We start from the raw sequence: 16122 nt of genomic DNA on the forward strand, positions 1-16122 counted from the left end.
GCCCTGAAAGGGATCGGCTTAGGAGAGAATATGCTCCATAGAATCATGGCCTTATATACCTCCCCTAGCGCTCAGATAAAGGTCAATGGCACTTTTTCTGATGTGTTTGCAATCAGGAATGGCACGAGGCAGGGGTGCCCACTTTCCACTCTCTTGTACATCTTAACGATGGAATATTTGGCTACCGCAATACGTAATAACCCCTCCATTAGGGGAGTTGAGCTGTGATCGGAGGAGCATAAGTTGGCACTTTTTGCCGATGACGTTCTTTTATACGTTACATCCCCGTTAACTAGCTTACCAAACATTATCTTAGAGTTGCAGAAGTTTGGTCTCTTAAGCAATTTTAAAATGAATTCTCATAAATCTGAGATCCTTAACATTTCACTACAATTGTCTGAGGTGAATCAGCTGCGTGCCTCCTTTCCCTTTAGGTGGCGCTGTGACTCGCTTACATATTTAGGAGTAAAAATAACAGCGAAAATCTCTGGACTGTATGACGCAAACTTTAAAACCTGCGTTACATAAAGCAGAATTAGATTTAGAGAGATGGCACAGACTTCAGTTGTCCTGGTTTGGTAGAGTTAGTGTAATTAAAATGGACCTACTGCCACACCTCCTATATTACTTTCAAACAATCCCATTATATTTACCTGCCTCTTTTTTCTCGCGTCTTAAGAAGGCAATCACTCGATTTGTTTGACTAGATCACGTACATCATACTTTGTGTTAAGCAGATCTAAGCAAATGGGGGGAATTGGACTACCAGATTTTATGGTTTACGGTCGTGCATCAATAGGAACCTGTATCCTAGATCTATATCACAGCAGGAATAGCAAGAAGTGGGTTAATTTGGAAGGTGACCTTATTGGAGCCGACCCTCAAATAATATTATGGAATGCGAGGGGAGGAAGGGATGGGGGGGCTTTGCCTGCCCTTTATGACTAGAAATATGATCCTATTCATCTGGCACAGCGACGGGCGCCTACAAACCTCAACATCCCCTGGACCACTCACCCCAGTATATGACAACCCTAACTTTCCTGCGGGGCTTCACAGGGAGACCTATCTGAACAAATGTAGAGCCTCAAGACCTATAATATATGACTACCTAAATCAAACTGATGTCAAACCTCTACATGAAATGTACCAAGGGGAGGAGACTCCTACGGGCACTTGGTTTTTCTATGAACAATTGAAAAGTTTCATATACACAACATCTAAACAAAACAACATTGTAAGAGCATTGACTCCTTTTGAGAAACTTTGTATTGCTGGGGAACCTCCGGTCCACACGGTCTCTTTACTATATAATCCTTTCCAAAGGGGTCAAACCCCAACGCACAACTTTCCAATATTTTTTTTGAAATGGGAGAATGACTTGGGGATATCTTTATCTCAAGAGGAGAGGGACAAGATCCTATTATTTACTTTTAGGACCTCGTTGTCCTCTGTCACAGGAGAGGAGCTATAAGATCCTGTCACTGTGGTACAGATGCCCTTCGTTGGTACATGCTATGTTCCCAGTGATTCCAGATACATGCTAGAGATGCGCAGAGGAAAAGGGAACATATGTCCATATCTGGTGGGATTGTCCGCCCATACAGAAATTATGAATGTCAATCTTTGATCTCTATAATAAACTATCTATTCGCCAGGTCAGGCCCACAGCAGAATTAGCCCTCTTGTCCTTATGTGACTTGTCGATGTCTGGGTTTAAGAAGAATCTTCTCAGACATTTCCTTATGGCTACTAGGAACTTGAGCCCCTGGTATTGGAAACAAGAAAAATTATTATGTTCTGAATTTGTTGCGGAACTTAACAATATTTATAGAATGGAGCATTTGATAAATCAGACTACCGGTGATCCTACTAAATTCTACAATACTTGGGCTCCATGGATTGCATTCAGAGAAACTCCGGAATTAGATATATGGCTATCTAGACCCTGATCTATATTGGGAATAGTTTCAGTTGTTTTTACATTCTGAACACTGCTTATCTAATCTAACCTGCTTCCATGATCTGCAACCAAATTCAACAACCTACCATCTTCTCCACCGTTGGATGGGGTTTGGGGTTCACCCGAGTGAGGGAATCCGGCTCCCCTGTACCCATTTACCTATAACAGTGGTCCCCAACTCCGGTCCTCAAGAGCCACCAACAGGTCATGTTTTCAGGATTTCCTTAGTATTGCACAGGTGATGCAATTATCACCTGTGCAATACTAAGGAGATACTGAAAACATGACCTGTTGGTGGCTCTTGAGGACCGGAGTTGGGGAACACTGACCTATAATATATCTTCTTGTCTTTTATCTTTACTCTTTTCTTCTTCTCTTCTTTCCTTCTTTCACTGCCTTTCCTCAAACTCTCCGAATAAAAATAGATAAACACGGCACTCTGTGAGGATATGAGTTTTGGTGCTCGAGTTCTGAAGAAGGTCCATCTGGGACCGAAAACGTTCAACAAACAAACTGGTTCTATGTCTGGATAATAATAAACTGTAATTGTAACTTTTCACAATTTTTGAGTGCCGGGTGATTCTTGAATACTTGTTTCCTCAAACTCTCCTCATCTTACATGTGATATCTACTATCAATATATGTAATTTAGCATTTGGAGTCACAAATAGTTTATCCGATGATTGCCTATTATAATAGTAATAATTAACGTTATTAAACTGGAAAAGAGTTAATATTGGCATTGGCCAATAAAACTTTAAAATTGTTGGGACATTAACTTTAGGACAGAAATGTAAACTGTATTCTATTTATTAGATTGATTGTGTTCCCACTTTATTTCATTTCTGTATGGTTTATTTGCTTCAATAAACATGATTTAAACAAAAGTGTAACTAACACTATTTTGGACTTGTAAATAGGATGGCCGCAAGATGTTTTTGGAAGATGAAGATGTCATTTGACGCATGGAGTCATTGAAATGGTTGGAGGGGGGACTTGTCCCCAGCAAGAATCAAAACAAAGTTTATATCCTGACCCTGGTGCTATCCCTCCTGTTGTACCCCAGTCTCGTTACCGTCTTTTCCAAAACAGTGAAAGACAACGTGTTGAACAATGTGTGCTTACACTTCAGGCCAGTGGCTTCTACTGGGGTCCTCTTCCCACAGCTGAGGCTCATTCCATGCTTGCAAGGGAAACTGTTGGCACATTCCTTGTGCGTGATAGCTCTCAGGGAAATCACCTTTTTAGTGTCAGTATCAAAATGGAATCTGGTCCAGCTAGTGTACGGGTCCTGTTTCTTAAAGGAAGGTTTTGGTTGAGAGAACTCTTTTCAGATTGCCTAGTGAAACTTTTAGAGCAAGCAGTTGAGACCAGCAAGGAAAAGCCCCTGTTTTGCCAGAATGGTATTAAAGTGGTACTGTCAAAGCCTCTACGTATAATGCGACTCCTCAGTCTGCAGCAGCTATGCCGTCGTTGCATTGTGACACAACATGGAAGAGAGGGATTATCCATGCTTTCTATTCAACCTGTACTCCGTAGCTATATTGAAGAATTTCCTTTCAAGATATGAAGAACCATAAAGGTGAGGCATTGCTGTGTGAGTACAAGCCATTGTATACAATTAATGCTTTACTGTGTAGAACTGTATTTTTAAATGACGTCTTAAAATTTACATTGAACCTCAATTTTTATGTCATGAAACAGACATGGGACCCAGGTCAGAGAGGCAAAGCAACCTCAAACAGGAGCGAAGTATCCATTTTTTTATGCAGCACACTGGAACAATTAATTAAAGGTTACCTAGTAGAGGATCAACCATTTTAAATACCCTTTTAATTAAACCTTTAAGTGCAAAAAATGCTTCACAAACCATACGCTTTGTTACTGTGAATTGTCACGCTTTTGCAAAACAGTTTTCTTTATCGCTTCATTGTTGGGTACAGGTAACCATGGGTGTGTGCTGCTGTCGCCAGAAGGCTGACACTAGACAAAAAAAGGAAAATAGCTCCTCCTCCGCAATATACACCCACCAACAGGCACAAAGTACCTCAGTTTAAGCTTAGTGTCTGTAGGAGGCGGACCTGGATCTGCTACCAGATCCGCATTTTTCTTTTCAGGTTCTCTGTGTGTGTTTATAATCTTTTCTCGTTGTCTTTCAGGTTCTTGTTCCTCAGGGTAACAGGGTGTAATTTCTCACCCTGTTTTCCCGTACTTTTGTGATTGAGAGAGCAGTGTGGTGTCACCCACATCGCCCACTCTCAAACCCGCAGACAGGACCTAATCTCCTGTCACCTTTACGGGTGCTTCAGGGGGAGTCCCGATGGCCGGTCCTTTGCATTTTCCCCACCCCTCTCCTCAGAGAGGGCTGGGAAGAAGACGGTGGTCACCAGCGGTGGTCACCCTCCTTCTTGTAAGGGGTTAATGCCATCTTCTGCACCGTCTGGAGACAGTATGGGAAGGAGGATCCCTGATTCTAGTGACGCTCACCCACCCGAGGGCTCCTGATGTGATCCTCATCGCTGCAGAGGGACTCGAACTCACCAAAGGTATGTCTCCCTCCTCTCCCTCCGCAGCGGAAGGTGTCATCCCAGGGTACACTGTCCCTTCATCGCATTAGTGGTAGGGAATAGCCGGCAGCCGCGGCCATGTTTCCCATGGCTGGGCTCAGCACTTGCGGACACTCCCCCGCTCTTTGCTGGCCGCACCACTTCCCTGTGTTCCTTTAACCAATCACCGGCACGCGTTTAAATCGCATGCTCTTTTTATCCTATAGGAGGTGTCTTCCGCCTCTTTTTTAGAGCTGGCCACACTCCCTGTGGCGCACGCTTTTTGGGCTTGCTTTTTCGTCTCCTATCACGGAGCTTCTCCTTCCTGACTGTTCACGCCCCTGGCGTGTCAGACAATCAGAGGGGGGCCTTCGTTTTAATCAGCCGACAGATTGTCCTGACTATTCACGCCCCCGGCATGTCAGCCAATAGGACACTAACTTTCTCTGTTGCCGAACGGCAGATCGCAGCGGCATGTGTTGTGAATTCTGTTGTCGAGCTCCCTCCTGTGGTCGTGAATGGTACTTCGGCGAGTTCTGTCTATGGGCTCCCTCTGGTGGCTATGAGTGAAGCTGCGGCTTCTGAGGTTCCTTACACAGGTGACGTGGTTTATCCTTTGGTTGGCTGCTCTATTTAACTCCTCTCAGATCGTTACTCCATGCCAGCTGTCAATGTTTTTGCATTTGTTCAGTTCGCTCCTGGATCTCTCTGGTGACCTGCCTTCTCCTGCAGAAGCTAAGTTCCTGATAGTCATTATTTGTTCATTGTTTTCTTGTCCAGCTGGTTATCATGATTTTGTCTTGCTAGCTGGAAGCTCTGGGATGCAGAGTGGCCCCGCCGCACCGTGAGTCGGTGCGGAGGTCTTTTTTGCACACTCTGCGTGGTCTTTTGTAGGTTTTTGTGCTGATCGCAAAGTTACCTTTCCTATCCTCTGTCTATTTAGTAAGTCTGGCCTCCCTTTGCTGAACCCTGTTTCATTTCTGCGTTTGTGACTTTCATCTTTACTCACAGTCAATATATGTGGGGGGCTTCCTTTACCTTTGGGGAATTTCTCTGAGGCAAGGTAGGCTTTATTTTCCATCTCTAGGGCTAGATAGTTCTTAGGCTGTGACGAGGTGCCTAGGTCTGGTCAGGAGCGCTCCACGGCTATTTCTAGTGTGTGTGATAGGATTAGGGCTTGCGGTCAGCAGAGTTCCCACATCCCAGAGCTCGTCCTGTATGAGGTTTAACTATCAGGTCATTCCAGGTGCTCCTAACCACCAGGTCATAACAGGCATGGGGACAAGCAGAGGCTGCATTAGCCTCTTCACACCGCCACTTCCTGCATGCTCTTCAGACCTGCTAGCGCTCTGCACACGGGGGACACCGCTGTCTCCTGCACTTTCTGCAGACAGAGCAGAGCGCACAAAGGGGGACAACTTCCACAGTTCTTTCTGCTGGTCGTCACTGATATCGGGTAGACTCATCTTATGCCCAACCCTAGAGAGGCTTCTTCTTGCCCCTCTAAGCCCACTGTAATTCACTACGCCTGTTCCCTCTGCAAAAGGAAGTGGTCTTCAGGCCAGCCCTCCCCTTTCTGCCTGTCCTGCAACCTACACTGTGTTCCAAATTATTATGCAAATTATATTTTTCTCGGATTTTCCTAAATGGTCGGTGCAAATGACAGTCAGTCTAATAAAATAAGTTTATTGAGCCACCGAACAGCAACGTTTCGACCCTATGGGTCTTTGTCAAGCATACAATAAAGTGCACAGGTGCGGCTTTAAATAGTGTGTGTGTCACGCAGGGCACCAATCACCATCAAGCCGCCCTCCAACATATTTTACATATAATAAAAATACAAAACGGACATCAAACATACATGTTAAAAGTTTCCAACCATCAATATTAATGATATATGTGGCAGGTCGATATACCCCTGCAGCATAGATATACAAAAGTAAATAAGAAATCCCAGGCAGTCGAATTCCGGTATCAGGATCATCATAGCAGCATTGTCCAATCCCCAAAGATCCACATGGCTATCTGTAAATAAGGCAGAGCCAATGAGCTCCAGGCTTCCATAAGCTCCATGCCCCCTGCTACCGCCAATCACTAATCACAGGAAGTACCCTCCCGACCAATCCAAGGGCTCCTACTAGGCCCAAAGGCCTCCTACGTCACTGCCAGGGAATCCCTGGCTGCTATCTGAAACCCCACGGCGCAGCACAAAGGGAACGCACGCGCACCACCGTCTGGACCAGCCCCCACACGTGACCGTGCTAGGTACCGCCTCCAAACAAAGCGCGTCATGCGTCCACCTCAAGCGGCGTCCAGAGAGACCAGAAGCGGTTGCTAAGGTGACCAAAGCCGAGGAATCCATAGCCGCTGTCTAGGCCTCCACAACGCAGCACTCAGGACGCACATGCGCCCAACTGTCCGGACCAACCCCCTCCACAGAACTGCGCCAGGGGCCACCCCCAGACAGAGCGCGTCACATGCCTACCTCATACGGCGTGTGGAGCAAACCAGAAGCGGTAACCATGGAAACCTGGCAGCTAATAGCATAGACTACATAGCACAAAATGGCACACAGTAAAGCAGACACATGGATCAGGGGAGACAACGTAAAAACAAAGTCTACCCCCAATAGAGAAATATACAAAACACTATATGTATATCAATCCAAATACCTGCATGAATCATGCCACAAATTTATAAAGTGGCTATACATATCAGAAAATAATAAAAAGCACAAACTACCCACTAAGCCACAGTCGAGAGACACAAGGAGGGGAGCCGGACGTAATCCCACATCACACAGTTGACCGTCCATACATAACTCCAAGACGTCCCGTCCTTCTGACAGCCGACTGTAGCATAGATTATCTAGAACAAAAACAAAAAATATCAAAACAGGGGAAGATCAAAATTATACCCAACCTATTCCACCTTATTCAGACGGAGGAAACATTAAAAACAAATACCAATTATAATGTTCCACGAACCTAACGAGCACAGGTATGTAAATTAAAATCAATATTTAAACTCTTAGGTTGCAGTGATCCCAGGGTATAAATCCACCGAAGTTCCTTTTTTTTGAGAATTTGCAACCTATTCCCCCCTCTTCTCAGTACCGGGACGCTATCAATCACCCTAAACCTCAATTGGTTTACTGAGTGTCTGTTTTCCAAAAAATGTTTAGGGACTGGTAGTTCTGTTAAACCCGTTCTTACCGTGCTCTTATGTTACCGTGCTCACGAGACCGCTAAGTCATCTAGGTAATTTCGCAATGCATCCTGGGAACGGAAGATGGCAGCAGCCGCGCCCATCGACACAGCGCCGTTGGATCCCAGGAGGCGGAGAGACGGGACGCTGAGGAGCAGCGACAAGAATGGTGAGTATGTTAGACTACAAGGGGCCCTCGGATCGTTAGGTGAGTATGTTTATTTTTTATTTTTTAACCTGTGACATACGTGGCTGGGCAATATACTACGTGGCTGGGCAATATACTTCGTAGCTGGGCAATATACTACGTCACTGGGCAATATACTACGTCGCGCTGTGCTGTATACTACGTCACTCTGTGCTGTATACTACGTCACTGGGCAATATACTACGTCGCTGGGCAATATATTACGTCGCTGGGCAATATATTACGTAGCTGGGCAATATACTACGTCACTGGGCAATATACTATGTGACTCTGTGCTGTATACTACGTGGCTCTGTGCTGTATACTACGTGGCTCTGTGCTGAGCCTGTATACTACGTGGCTCTGTGCTGTACTACGTCGCTGTGCAATATACTATGTCGCTGTGCAATATACTACGTCGCTGTGCAATATACTACGTGACTGGCAATATACTACGTGACTGGACAATATACTACGTGGCTCTGTGATGTATACTACGTGACTGGGCAATATATTACGTGGCTCTGCTGTATACTACATAACTGGGCAATATACTACGTGGCTGGGCAATATACTACGTGGCTGGGCAATATACTACGTGGCTGGGCAATATACTATGTGACTGGGCAATATACTACGTGGCTGGGCAATGTACTATGTCACTGGGCAATATACTACGTCGCTGGGCAATATACTATATGACTGGGCAATATACTACGTCACTGGGCAATATACTACGTGGCTCTGCTGTATACTACGTCGCTGTGCAATATCATACGTGGCTCTGCTATATACTACGTCGCTGTGCAATATACTACGTCGCTGTGCAGTATACTACGTGGGCTGCGCAATATACTACGTCACTGGGCAATATACTACGTGGCTGGACAATATACGTGGCTGGGCAATATACTACGTCACTTGGCAATATACTACGTCGCTGGGCAATATACTACGTCGCTGGGCAATATACTACGTCACTTGGCAATATACTACGTCGCTGGGCAATATACTACGTCGCTGGGCAATATACTACGTCGCTGGGCAATATATTACGTGGGCTGGGCAATATACTACGTGGATATGCATATTCTAGAATACCCGATGCGTTAGAATCGGGCCACCATCTAGTAACAGTATAATCTCCAAAATAAATAAAACTCAAAATCCAAATTATTACGCACAGTTGAATTTCTATACATTTGATATGTTTTAAAGAACTGAAAATGCTCATTTGTGGAATTTGCAGCATTAGGAGGTCACATTCACTAAACAAAACAGCTATTACACTCCAAAACCTCCTAACAGGCCAAGTTACATGTTAACATAGGACCCCTTCTTTGATATCACCTTCACAATTCTTGCATCCATTAAACTTGTGAGTTTTTGGAGAGTTTCTGCTTGTATTTCTTTGCATGAAGTCAGAATAGCCTCCAGAGCCGCTGTTTTGATGTGAACTGCCTCCCACCCTCATAGATCTTTTGCTTGATGATACTCCAAAGGTTCTCTGTACGGTTGAGATCAGGTGAAGATGGTGGCCACACCATGAGTTTATCCCTTTTTATGCCCACAGCAGCCAATGACTTAGAGGTATTCTTTGCAGCATGAGATGGTGCATTGTCATGCATGAAGATGATTTTGCTCCTGAAGGCACGTTTCTGCTTTTTAGACCATAGAAGAAAGTGGTCAGTCAGAATCTCTAAATACTTTGCAGAGGTAATTTTCACACCTTCAGGAACCTTAAAGCGTCCTACCAGCTGTTTACCCGTGATTCTGGCCCAAAATAGGACTCCTCCACCTCCTTGCTGACGTCGCAGCCTTGTTGGGACATGGTGGCAATCCACCAACCATCCACTACATCCATCTGGACCATCCAGGATTGCTTGACACTCATCAGTAAACAAGACTATTTGGTAATTAGTGTTCATGTATGTCTGGGCCCAATTTAACCATTTTGGCTTGTGAACACTGTTTAAGGGTGGCTGAGTATTAGGTTTATGCACCACAGCAAGCCTTTGAAGGATCCTACACCTTGAGGTTGAGGGACTCCAGAGGTACCAGCAGCTTCAAATAACTGTTTGCTGCTTTGTAATGGTATTTTGGCAGCTGCTCTCTTAATCCCATGAATTTGTCTGGCAGAAACCTTCCTCATTATGCCTTTATCTGCATGAACTCTGTCTGTGCTCTGTTTCAGTCACAAATCTCTTCACAGTATGATGACCACTCTCAAGTTTTCGTGGAATATCTAATGTTTTCATACCTTGTCCAAGGCATTGCACTATTTAATGCTTTTCAGCAGCAGAGAGATACTTTTCAGTTCCCATATTACTTGAAACCTGTGGCCTGCTTAATAATGTGGAACATAATTTTTAAGTAGTTTTCCTTTAATTAGAATCACCTGGAAAACTAATTATCACATGTGTTTAAGAATGATTTCAGTGATCCATTGAGCCCTGAGACACAATACCATCCATGAGTTTATTTGAAAAACAAAACAATTAAATCTTTATGACACTTAAATCAAAGTTGCATAATAATTTGGAACACAGTGTAGTAATAGTAAGAAAATCAGGGTGTGATTATTAGATAAGAATTAAAAATTATAAAAACTTTATTAGATACCGTAAGTCTTTAAAAATTGGCCCTATATTGACGAACAAACATACAATAAGAAAAATCACGATAGACACTCAACTAAACTGCTGACCTGAACAACAATTTTAGACTCCAATACAGACCAAAAAGGCAAGAACGTCGCTAATGGGTTGTTAGTATTTTTTATGGTACAGCTAACTCAAATAGTTAGAAGAACCCAGAGTCCAGTGTGAAAATATCTCACCTCTTTCCTTCGTTAACTCGAACTCTGGTAATAATCAAATTGACATAAATCGGAAAGATCTCGTCTCGCTTTTCTTTGTTTATCCAGACTATAAGGGACCATGATTAAAGACATCCCAGGGGGAGACACTTATTTTCGTCCATATAATACCTCACGTGGAGAATCATACAGGACCCTTGTTTCCATGACCCTAAAGATTTTTCTTCCTAACGCGTTTCGTTTCTCAGACTCATCAGTGAAAGGAAGATAAGGTACAATAGAGTAGGTCTGATACTATTTAAGACCCATTACGCATATAGGGGATGGACCGGCATACTGTGCTTTCAGGAATGTCCAGATTAAATTGACCGCCGAATAATCCTCGTACAGCAGACGTACACACGTCCTTTCATATGCGCTTTGCTGTAGAACGCAAACGTGAACCGCATGTGTCATTTCCGGTATCGGCGAGTGTATGTAGTCATGTGACTTCCATTCATAATCATGGAGCGCAGCGCTGGACCCCATAACGTCATGTCCGGTGCTGCGTCTCAGGTATACAGAACAACATAGTTTGTTAACCCCTTCAGATCTTATTTGGTACTAGAAGAGGACTAATCATTCGCAAAATTACAAGGGCAATTGTTAGGTAATATAAATGGTCCTAATCAAAATCAATATAGGATGGAGGAGCCAAAAAATCAAAGCATTTACTGATTTAATGAAAAAGGAATTCTACCTGAAAGGGTATTATTTAGTTTATCTTCCAATTATTTAGATAATGGCTTGTGGGACTCCACAGGGAAGACAAGTTATTGGACACATTGGAGAAGTGGTGGGAAAAGGGGATGGTAAGCCTTTTAATATTTGTAAATAATTTCAACACACAATATATGGAAAAGCGCAATAGGAGGAACAGAGGCTTGTTAGATTCCTTTTCTAGTTATTCCCTATACTAATTATCCTATTCTGTCACCTACCTGTCAGTGGAGGTTGGCAACCTAGGATAGAAAAATGAGAGATGGCACCCCCACTCCTCGACGGCTCATCCTTTTATATTCCTAGGTGACCTCATGTGCGAGAATAAAGGAAAAGGAGTTATGAAGTGTTGTGGAATCATCTAGTTTAGTGCCAAAGATAAGCACTGCCTATCTATGGGGGTGGCACCCTATAAAATAGAAGACTTGGCGCCACCACTCGTCAGTAGCTAACCCTATCATAGCTCTACACCGTGTTCAAAATTATTATGTAAATTGTATTTAAGTGTCAAAGATTTAGTTGTTTTGTTTTTCAAATAAACTTGTGGATGGTATTGTGTCTCAGGACTCAATGGATCACTGAAATCAATCTTAAACACATGTAATAATTAGTTTTCCAGGTGATTCTAATTAAAGGAAAACTACTAAAAAATGATGTTCCACATTATTAAGCAGGCCACAGGTTTCAAGCAATATGGGAACTGAAAAGGATCTCTCTGCTGCTGAAAAGCATTAAATAGTGCAATGCCTTGGACAAGGTATGAAAACATTAGATATTTCACGAAAACTTAAGAGTGATCATCAAACTGTGAAGAGATTTGTGACTGTAACAGAGCACAGGCATAGTTCATGTAGATAAAGGCATAAAGAGGATTTTTTTTTGCCAGTCAAATTCATTGGATTAAGAGAGCAGCTGCCACAATACAATTACAAAGCAGCAAACAGTTATTTGAAGCTGCTGGTGCCTCTGGAGTCCCTCGAACCTCAAGGTGTAGGATCCTTCAAAGGCTTACTGTGGTGCATAAACCTACTATTCGGCCACCCCTAAACAGTGTTCACAAGCAGAAATGGTTGCAGTGGGCCCAGACATACCGTATATACTCGAGTATAAGCCGAGATTTTCAGCCCATTTTTTTGGGCTGAAAGTCCCCCTCTCGGCTTATACTCGAGCCATACCCGGGGGTCGGCACGGGAGGGGGAGCAGGGGCTGTGTAATTATACTTTACTGCTCCCGGCGCAGTCCCTGCAGTCCTGCTTCTTCCAGCGCTGTATCTTCTTCCTGTATTGAGCGGTCACATGGCACCGCTCATATACAGTAATGAATATGCGGTTCCACCCCCATAGAGATGGAGCCGCATATTCATTACTGTATATGAGCGGTGACGCTGCCCGCTCAATACAGGAAGAAGATGCAGCGTCGGGGAAGAAGCAGGGACGCAGCGCCAGGACCAGGTAAGGATACGGCGAGGGGGAGCGCTGCGCTGCGCGATAGTCACCTGCTCCTCGATCCGGGTGTCGCTCTGTCTTCAGCAGTGACGCTCAGGTAAGAGGGCGCGGTGACGTAGTCAGTGCGCTCCCTCTGCTGAGCGTCAGTGCCGAAGACGGAGCCGCACGAGGAGCAGGTGACAGTGCCGGGGTCCTGAACGAAGAGAGGCGAGTATGTGATTTTTTTTTTTATGTCAGCCACAGCATATGGGCCAAGTGACTGTCCAGAGCATCTTATGGGGCCATAACCCTTGTGCAGCACTATATGGGGCAAGTGGCTGTGCAGAGCATCTTATGGGGCCATACTTGTGCAGCATTATATGGGGCAAGTAGCTGTGCAGAGCATCTTATGGGGCCATACTTGTGCAGCATTATATGGGGCAAAGATAGGAGAACCATGAGCCAAAAAGTAGCCAAAAGAATATACCCAAAATATAAACTTTATTGAAAACACTTAATTTCCAAAAACATAGTATTACCATATAAGTAAAAGTGACAAATTAGTGACTAAATCCGTTGGTACAATAGTAACCATGAATCATAGACCGGGACAATAACACAGTGGATTACTGACTCATAAGCATGCAGCAAACGTGCTGCCAGCAAGTGCACACAAAAGCATTTGCTACTGTTCAAACAGCCAGGCTTCCCTGAGGAAGCGGCAACTATTGAACGCGAAACGCGCATTGGGGTATGTAACCGGGATCCAGACGGGACCTCTACTCCACTCCACTCCACATGGGTAATTAGATTTTCTGTATATGCAGTGTGTGCACATTAGTTTACGGCCATTACCATAGCACTTATCTATGCGCTTAGTGTCGAGCAACCCTGGATGGTCCAGATGGAGTAGTGGAAGGTTGGTGGGTGGACACCATGTTCCAACAAGGCTGTGGTGTCAGCAAGGAGGTGGAGGAGTCATGTTTTGGGTCGGAATCATGGGGAAACAGCTGGTAGGGCCCTTTAAGGTTCCTGAAGGTGTGAAAATGACCTCTGCAAAGTACCGTATTTTTAGGACTATAAGACGCACTTCTTCCCCCCAAAAATTGGGAGGAAAATGGGGGGTGCGTCTTATAGTTCGAATACAGGCTTACCGATTGGTTGCGGCGGGAGAGGTGCGGGGATGCTGAGGCGTGGTGAGCGGTAAGTCGTGCACCTGAGCAGGGTCCCTTCCACAGGTGAGGTGACGCCCGGTATCCAAGGCGAGCAGCAGAGCCGGATGAATCACGGCTATCTCGGTGGCGGCAGCCATCTTCCTGAGGCCGTACGTGCACAGATTGAGTTCTTTGCTTCCTGGGGCTTCGGGAAAATGGCTGCGGGAGGCTGCACGTGCGCAGATTGAGATCGCGGTGGCCATTTTCCTGAAGCAGAGTTCACAGATTGAGATCTCGGCTTCAGGAAAATGGCTGCGGCCTCCGGAAGATGGACGCCGCCACCGAGAAACCGGTGATTAACCTGGCTCTGCTGCTCGCCTTGGATACCGGGCGACGATGTCACCTCACCTGGGGAGGTGACCGCACCTCTGCCGCCGCCACACCACTGCCGCAACCCCCCCATGGACACCAGGCTGCGGCATCGCTCACCTAAGCAGGAAGGGACCCTGCTTTTGCACACCGTACCGCCCACCGCACCTCTGCCGCCACCATGCCTCCTGTGACCCTGCTCTGCCACCACCAGCCATCAGGTAAGATACCTTAAATTTGGACAATAAGATGGACCCCCAAATAAAAATAAATTGCAGCCGACAGCACTTCAACGACGGAGTGCACGTTCCGATCCAATCACAGTCCAGTACAAAAAAGGAACAGCATCCCATCCAGGTGATGAAAAATTAAGAGCCCTGTTGAGGGCAGAGCAAAGTACTGCAGTGCGCAGGCGCCGGGCCTCTCTGACCTTTCCGGCGCCTGCGCACTGCAGTACTTTGCTCTACCCTCAACAGGGCAGACAAAGTACACCTGCGCTGGAGCCGCGGCGTGAAGACCAGAAGAGGACGTCATGGAATGAAGATAGGAGGTGCCGGAGCGGACCTGAGACACCCATTTGACCAGACCGCAGCGGGACCGCCCCTGGGTGAGTATAATCTAACCTCTTTTTCTCCTCTTTCAGAATACATCGGGGGCTTATCTACAGCATTACAGAATGCTGTAGGTAAGCCCCTGATGCTGGTGAGCTTACCTCACCATCGATTTTGGGGGTGACAGGTTCCCTTTAAAACATATCAAATGTTTAGAAATTCTACTGTGCCTAATAATTTGGAACAGTTCATTTTGAGTTTTTATTCATTTTGGAGATTATATTGTTATCATTGGGAGGTTTCTTCAATAAAATTTGATGTATAATCTAACGGGTGATGACTTTTATTACACTGACTGTCATTTGCATCGACCATTTAGGAAAATCCGAGAAAAATATCATTTGCATAATAATTTGGAACACGGTGTATTACTTTACAGGAAACTTTAGGTGAGGGTCTCATTAATACCTACAGGTGCCTGTGTTTTGAGAAGATAGATACATTTTGTTTCGTGCTGCAATAGGGCCTGGTCCCAGTAACCCCCTTTTGGGTGCATTGATCCTGTCAATCCCCATGAATTTCAGATCACAGCTTTTTCCATCATGTTTCACATTCATGTGTCAAGCCAGGGGGGTCTCTCTTACAAAGTGATGTCCGTTCTCCTACTCATCTTCTGAATTTGCGTATCATTTTGCCTATATATTCTAGGCCACATGGGAAAACTGCTCTGTAAATCAAACCTTTTGTTCGACAGTTGATGAAATGGTATATTTGATACTCCTTTCCGGTGATATTGCTGCGGAAATTTGCTCCTGTTTGTATAACGGGGCATGCTACACAGCCACTACATTTGTAACATCCCTTGAGATGGTTAGCTAACCAAGTCTCTTTTCTCCGTGGGGTGTAGTGGCTGTGTACTAGTCTATCCGTATTGATTTCCCTTTTTGAAAAGTGATTCTTGGATATGGACAACCAATTCTACAATGTCCTTGTCCATATAAAAAATGAGCCAATGTTTTGGGAAAATTTCCCGAGCTTGGTGTGCACCATTATTGTATGTTGTGATAAATCGATATGTAAGAGTTTCATCATTTTTAGGAGTTGGTACCAGCAGTTTGCTTCTGCTGGCTTTTTCAACCTGTCC

At 44.8% G+C, this 16122-nt stretch overlaps 1 long non-coding RNA gene across 4 annotated transcripts in view; it reads left to right on the forward strand.

Moving 5' to 3' along the window:
• LOC138647831 (uncharacterized) overlaps positions 1-16122 on the forward strand; it is a 269076-nt gene that overhangs the window by 38383 nt on the left and 214571 nt on the right. For all 4 annotated transcript variants that reach the window (XR_011315047.1, XR_011315048.1, XR_011315046.1 and 1 more), the window contains exon 3: positions 2884-3545. This is a non-coding gene — a long non-coding RNA (uncharacterized lncRNA). The remainder of the gene's footprint in view (positions 1-2883; positions 3546-16122) is intronic.

This window comes from Ranitomeya imitator, chromosome 8 (genome assembly GCF_032444005.1).
Source record: "Ranitomeya imitator isolate aRanImi1 chromosome 8, aRanImi1.pri, whole genome shotgun sequence".
NCBI lineage: Eukaryota > Metazoa > Chordata > Amphibia > Anura > Dendrobatidae > Ranitomeya > Ranitomeya imitator.